Source organism: Triticum dicoccoides, chromosome 1A, assembly GCF_002162155.2.
Source record: "Triticum dicoccoides isolate Atlit2015 ecotype Zavitan chromosome 1A, WEW_v2.0, whole genome shotgun sequence".
Classification (NCBI taxonomy): domain Eukaryota; kingdom Viridiplantae; phylum Streptophyta; class Magnoliopsida; order Poales; family Poaceae; genus Triticum; species Triticum dicoccoides.
The window spans coordinates 5,401,941-5,409,368 of NC_041380.1; the positions used below are offsets into that span (position 1 = coordinate 5,401,941).

At 44.2% G+C, this 7,428-nt stretch overlaps 1 pseudogene; it reads right to left on the bottom strand.

The window, feature by feature from the left end:
• Positions 1–2,444: 2,444 nt before the first annotated feature.
• LOC119295650 lies at positions 2,445–5,484 on the bottom strand (annotated as a pseudogene).
• Positions 5,485–7,428: the final 1,944 nt, after the last annotated feature.

Genomic DNA, 7,428 nt, shown 5'->3' on the forward strand with positions numbered 1-7,428 from the left:
CGCCCCGACGGCTGCCGGTGTTGTTGCGATACATGGGCCGCTGCGGCGGAGGGACAAGGATACGACGGGGGCTTCTTTTGCGTGATCGGACGGCTACACGACGAATCGGACGGCTACAGACCTAACTGATTTTCCGTGGGAATCAGTCGGTTGATTTGTAGCAGCCGCCATAAAATATACAATGCATGAACATGTTTTAAATGCGTTAATATTTTTCTAAAATGTACAAATATTTTTTTAAACCGCGAGAACAAAAACTTGACATTTGCCAAACATTTTTAGATTACATGGTAAACATTTTCTAAAATTGTATTAAGTAGTAATATATATAATTATATTCATCTCTATATTGTAGTGCATTTTTGGAACATAATCATAAACAAAAAAAAAGGCCTCATACTGGAAAAAAAAAGAAAAACAAAGAAAGGAAAACGGAAAAGGCCTGTAATGGACCGGCCCACTACTTGGCTCTCCTTGAGGCAAGCGGTTCCTGCTTCTCCCTCATCCGGCCTGCGGGCCACCGATGCCAAGTTGCGCCGGCCTCGTCGAGCTTCTTCACCGCCGGCGAGCGACTACGGTGTCCGCTCGTCGGCAACGCCACCGACCACGTCCGCTATTCTACATCGAGGACGAGAGGATACCGAGGAGAGAGGCAACCGTGGCCATAAAGATCAGCTCCCGCACTCCACCTGTTCGATGAAATGCCCACAACGCGCCACAGGGCCGTCTTCTTCTCCTATCTTCGCGGTCGCTCGCCAGTCCATGCTGCCATCATTAACGTTGACAAGTGACCATCTAAAAGGTTGTCCCACAAGGTATAGCTGAATCCTGAATCTAGTTGACGTTCTTTCATACACATTTGATTTTTTTCCCTGCTAAAATGCATCAAGCTTTCAAAGCCGACATGGACTTCAAATCGAGGAGGCAGATCTTTATTCTGAGCTTAACTTACGTGCTACACCAAGTGGTCATGTCCCGGCAAGGCAGCAGGTATATGTCAACTACCTGACTAGTTTCTGTGACATTTCCCGTGCAATCACAGTGAGTGAAGTTGTAAAAGGGTTTCTTTATCTCGTCACATGATCGAAATGACAGGCTAGGTACCTGCGATCATTACGGAAGTATTTCCTAACCTATAAATTGTGTATTTCGGGTTCACTTTCATGGCAAGTACATATATTGTTGGTGTGAACAACTGAGCTTATCCTAGCTTGATATTACCAGAAAAAACAACTCATGGGAGGACATGCAAACCACTTTAATGCCAAACATGTTCTATATGATGGATTTGACCCTGAGCTTTTGGAACAATTACCGTTGTCTCGGTCCTATCATACCACAGCACATGCTCTGCTTCATTTCTGTTTCAGTGAACGTCTATTCTTGTGTCTCAACCAGTAGACTAATTTGTTGTGCTTGCTTTCCTCTGCTTGTGCAGGAGGATGAACTAGGACTGCCTGCAGTGCCACACACGTCAATTCGTATCTGAAACTAACAAAAACAAGCCATGGTGTAGGTTTGATCTTGATGTACATGGTTGGCGCTTTGTTTGTGCATGGACAAATTCATTGTATCTTTCATACCACTGCAAGTCGTTGAACAATGGTAAATGGAGCTATTCTCTATACGATTGTACATCTTGTTCTTAGTATGTCTCTGATTGCACTCTTCATGTCTATGATTGCACTAGCTTAGCTCTCACCATTGACTGTCACCTGGGGCTTTTCATCTCATCTCATCCTTTGTTTAGCTTGTATTAGGCATGAAGAAAAGAAGGTTGTATCTTTGTTCCATGTCAATTTCGCCAACTAATGCTTGAATTTAAGTGTAGTAGTAAATTATTTGTTGTTCCATCCTAGGGACAAGGATTACATACTCCTGGATACAATGCTCCATCACAAGGACCAGAACTTCATACTCCTGCCCTACAATCCTCTGTAAGTCCTTTTACATAGTACTGTGGTAATTTTCCTTTTTTACTCACCTAGCTCTGCGTGTTTACATTCATTTGTTCCTGTTTACGCATCGACCACTTGATTTGTGATTTTTCCTGCTTGGTCCAAGGTATTTTACCTTGATTCCTAGAGAACAATAAAGCATGACCGCTGATATCACGCCAGTTAGTAGATAAATGTAGAAATATTAATACACCATATCAAGTACCCTTGTAGAATGTAGAGAACAGCCAAAACAACGTGTCGTATGTGGGTATTATGTCTAAACAAATATAACATAGACACTGCATACATTTTACAAGCACCCCACAAAACAAATTATATTTGTGCATTGTCGGAAATCAGCAAGCGAGCAAACAAAAATATCAAGAACACGGGACACCGATCTTTACGTGGAAAACCCTTGCGGGAAAAAACCACGGCCACATGATGGTGATCTTTTACTATATCAGGAGAGTGGCTACAAATACATAGACGTACAACGAGTCATCAACTCATCCTTACTTGTTGTAATGTAAATGCGCTGAAATGCACGGAACATGAACTAGAGGAGGGTTGCTCGATGAGCATTTGGTATGCCTCCCGCATGCTTGGCCTTGCTTGTGGAGAAGATTCCAAGCAAGAAAAGGCCAGCTTGATGAGCAGAGATAACCTATTCTCTTCTGTTGTTGGTGTTGTCAGTCGTTGGTCTAGAATATCTTTCACCAGTATGACTTGTTCTCCGTTTGACAAAGTACCATCTAATAGATCCCTTGGATGCTTCCCCATCACTAGCTCTAGCATAACCACTCCAAAGCTATAGACGTCGCATTTCTCTGTCACAACATATGTGTACGACAATTCTGCACAAAATAAAAACATTAGAGTTCCGTCAGATGAGTCCTTCTAACGTGAGAAGAAAGGTTATAGTAGTACTAGTACATACCAGGAGCTATGTAGCCATACGTTCCTGCAAGTGCACTCCAGTTTGATGAATCAGGCTTAAGAATCCTTGCTGTGCCGAAATCTGAGACAAAAACCTTGAAGGTTTTATCAAGTAAGATGTTATTGCTCGTGATATCTCGATGGATTATAGGTGGACTGCATTCGTGGTGCAAATAAGATATTGCTTGAGCCACATCATTTGCAAGAGCAATTATCTTGTGCCAATCCAGTTCCTTTATTAGTTCCTCATTTTCCAATGTCATGTGGAGGCTTCCCTGCTGAATGTAGTCATAGACAAGAAATTTATATGCTGGATGGGAGCAGAATCCATACATTTTGACAATACTTCGTTGTCGGATCTGTGATAAGATTTCCATTTCACTGCAAACCTTCTTTCGTCATCCAACTCTTCTTCAGTCTGATAAAGCTTCTTTACAGCAACTAGCTGCCCGTCTTGGAGTTGTGCCTTATAGACTTTGCTGTATCCTCCTGTTCCAACGATGTACTTATCGTCGAAGTCCTCTGTTGCCCTTACAATGTCGTCAAATGCTAATCTTCCATCAAAATTCCAAACAGAGAATAGGTCCCTTCCTTGAGAAGTAACATTTTCTTGAGATTTTCTCTTGTTATGATTAAGCATTATTATGACAACAATTGCAACAACAATGCTGAAACCCACCACAAGAAGAATTGGCAAAAGCAAACCAAGTATCTTCCGTTTATGGTGACCAGCTACTGGAGTTGAATAACAAGGTGGTAGGCCAGAGAGGTTACCACACAGACCTTTATTGTGAAGAAACCAACTTGTTGAAGCATTTTGAAGTAGCCGTGTTGTTGGTACTGGTCCTTCCAAGTCATTGTATGACACATCGAGTGTTGAAAGGCTCAACATGCTTGCGAAGGAGGATGGAATGCTGCCACCAAACTGATTATGTGATAAATTCAGAAATTCTAGCATCTTCAACTTCCCAAGTTGTTGCGGCAACACACCACTGAGATTATTGTTGCTGATCATATTTTGTGCTAGATGTAGTATCAATAGTTGAGTACTTGCACCTAGATTTGGTGAGATGTGCCCCGAGAGTCTATTTGATGCCAAGCGCATTTGTACGAGTTGTGGGTACACACCAAAATTCTGAGATATATCTCCTTTTAGGTGGTTCCTCTCAAGGTTAATTTTAACCAGACTCATACATGTCTTTAAACTCCTTGGAATGGGGCCATTGAACCTATTATAAGGTACAACGAGTTCTTAAAGTCTGCCACCTGAACAAATATTTTCGGGTAAAGGTCCTGAAAGTGAGTTGTAAGACACCCCAAGTTCAACAAGGCTGGTGAGATTTCCAAATTCGTGAGGGAGATGGCCTGATAATTTGTTAATAAAGATTTACAGTTTTCGGATGCTTTGCAACTTCCCAAAAGTTTTTGGTATTGATCCTGAAATTTGGTTTAGATGCAAGCCTAAATATTCGAGGTTTATCATATTGCCAATTTCCTGGGGGATGGAACCGGTTATCTGATTTTCAAAGAGGGATAGGTGTACTAGCTTGGTAATATTTCCTAAGAAGTCGGGAATAGAGCCATATATTTGGTTGTTGCTCAATTCTAGGTCTTGGAGATTCAGTAAGATGCCCAATACTAAAGGTATTGGACCTGTGATTTGATTTCCATAGAGATAAAGTGTATTTAGCATAGTGAGGTTGCTAAGTTCTGGGGGTATTGAACCTGTGATTTGATTTTCATAGAGATAAAGCGCATTTAGCATAGTGAGCTTGCTAAGTTCCGGGGGTATCGAACCTGTTATTTGATTGTCAGAGAGATCAAGCATGTTCATCTTAGTGAGATTGGTTATGGAGATTGGATCTGGAACTGAAAAATAATTTGAACTAAGCGCAAGACTTTGCAAATGGACTAACCTACCTAGTTCTTGGGGTATAGGCCCTGAAAGTTCATTATTATACAGGTTCAAAGTATCTAGTTGGGTCAGATTTCCAAGGGTTTTTGGTATCATGCCGCCTAAGGAGCTGTTGCTTAGCTGTAGAAGTTGTAGGTTGACAAGCCTTCCAATCTCCTCAGGAATTGGTCCTGATACTATGTTTTGGTGAATGACAAGTTCAGTTAACATTGTTACGTTACCTAGAGATGCAGGGATATTTCCTGTGAGGCTGTTAAATGCGAGATAAAGCAGCCTAAGACTTTGTAGATCACCAATCTCATAAGGAATTTTCCCAGTGAGCTGGTTGTGGGTAAGGTCAAGTACCGAAAGTTCTGACAGGGAGCTGACACTAGCGGGTAGTGCACCATGTAGACTGTTGTTACTAAGGTTGATATATGTGAGGAACGGAAGAGCCGAGAAGTTGAGCTCACCAAGCTTTCCATGGATGCCATCATCCGGCAGAAAGATGTCAGTCACCACCCAGGGCATGCGACGGCCATGGTGGATAGCTGTGCACATGATGCCCGTCCAGTTGCACGGGCTGGTGTTTTCCTGCCAGGAGCTCATCTGTAGCGATGGAATCGCAAGTGTAGCCTTCCAGTGGAGGAGGGCCATGTGTTGAGACCTCAGCGAGATCCCTCCATGCCGTGCTGCATGTGCTTCTTGCAAGAGAAGGGGATCACAAATGTTTCATTTTGCTGCCTAGTGTTTGCATGTTGTGTGTGGTGGGGGATGTGATTCAATACACACTGCAACTACTGATATGTAAATAGTGTTATGAGGTCCTCAGTGAACCCACATCATTTGAGTGGAAGCTTCTGCTGGATGACTATTCTTCAGTGTCTCCATCTCTGCCTACTGGATGCCTATTAGCTCTTGTTCGGACACTAGCATATCCCTTTGGCACAACAAACAACAAATCCGGAAAATCCCCATGTGCATATTTTGAATTAGCTACTGTTCTGCCCTAAATCATATTTTAATGTTGTTAAACAGGAAAATGAAGTGCAACATGTTAATCTATGCATTTTTCTAAGTAAGTTACATATATAATTTATTTAATTCGGAGCTACGGTTCATTAGCTATGAAATAAATCGTCTTAGCATGGCATTTGAGCAAATTGAATCAAAACGCATTTTAAACATTTTTAACATGGATGAGAGTTGGATATTATGAAACTAGACAGAATTCTAAACATTTTTCATATTTAAAACATTTTAATAAGATGCATGGTTGTGGATTTATTATATGCATGATCTATAGGGACTTTTCTGTAAACATTAAAACCTGGGATAAATAGGAAAATTCATCCAGAAATGAAAAAAACGTAATGGGCCGAATCTGCTGGGCGGACTGGGCGCAGGATGTGAGTGCCTCACCATGGGCTCTTGGCCCGGTCGGTGCTGGGTTTGTCTACTGGCGCAGGACGCGGGCTGCTGGGATGGAGGTGATCGAGGCCTGGTCCACGCGGGCGCGGTCAACGCACACGAGCGAGCGCTTGTTCGTCTCTGACGAGAGGAAGCAGGCGGCAACGGGACTTGCGGCATCGGCGGACCTCCGGGAAGAAGATGGCGGCGGCCGGGCGAAGCTGTGGGCGAGGAGCGGCAGCGTGATGACCCACAATTATAGGGGATCTATCGTAGTCCTTTTGATAAGTAAGAGTGTCGAACTGTTGGGGAACGTAGTAATTTCAAAAAATTTCCTACGCACACGCAAGATCATTGTGATGCATAGCAACGAGAGGGGAGAGTGTTGTCCACGTACCCTTGTAGACCGAAAGCCGAAGCGTTATGACAACGCGGTTGATGTAGTCGTACGTCTTCGCGACCCGACCAATCAAGCACCGAAACTACGGCACCTCCGAGTTCTAGCACACGTTCAGCTCGATGACGACCCCCGGACTCCGATCCAGCAAAGTGTCGGGGAAGAGTTCCGTCAGCACGACGGCGTGGTGACGATCTTGATGTTCTACCGTCGCAGGGCTTCGCCTAAGCACTGCTACAATATTATCAAGGAGTATGGTGGAGGGGGGCACCGCACACGGCTAAGAGAACGATCACGAAGATCAACTTGTGTGTCTAGAGGTGCCCCTGCCCCCATATATAAAGGAGCAAGGGGAGGGGCGGCCGGCCAGGAGGAGGCGCGCCAGGGAGGAGTCCTACTCCTACCGGGAGTAGGACTCCCTCCTTTTCCTTGTCCAACTAGGAGAGGGGGAAGGAAGGGAGAGAGGAGAGGAAGGAAAGGGGGGGGGGGCGCCGCCCCCCTCCTTGTCCAATTCGGACTAGAGGGGGAGTGGGTGCGCGGCCTGCCATGGCCGCCCTCCTCTTCTCCACTTTGGGCCCATGAGGCCCATTAACCCCCGGGGGGTTCCGGTAACCCCCCGGTATTCCGGTTTTATCCGAAACTTCTCCGAAACACTTCCGGTGTCCGAATATAGCCGTCCAATATATCAATCTTTATGTCTTGACCATTTTGAGACTCCTCGTCATGTTCGGGATCACATCCGGGACTCCGAACAAACTTCGGTACATCAAAATATATAAACTCATAATGAAACTGTCATCGTAACGTTAAGCGTGCGGACCCTACGGGTTCGAGAACAATGTAGACAT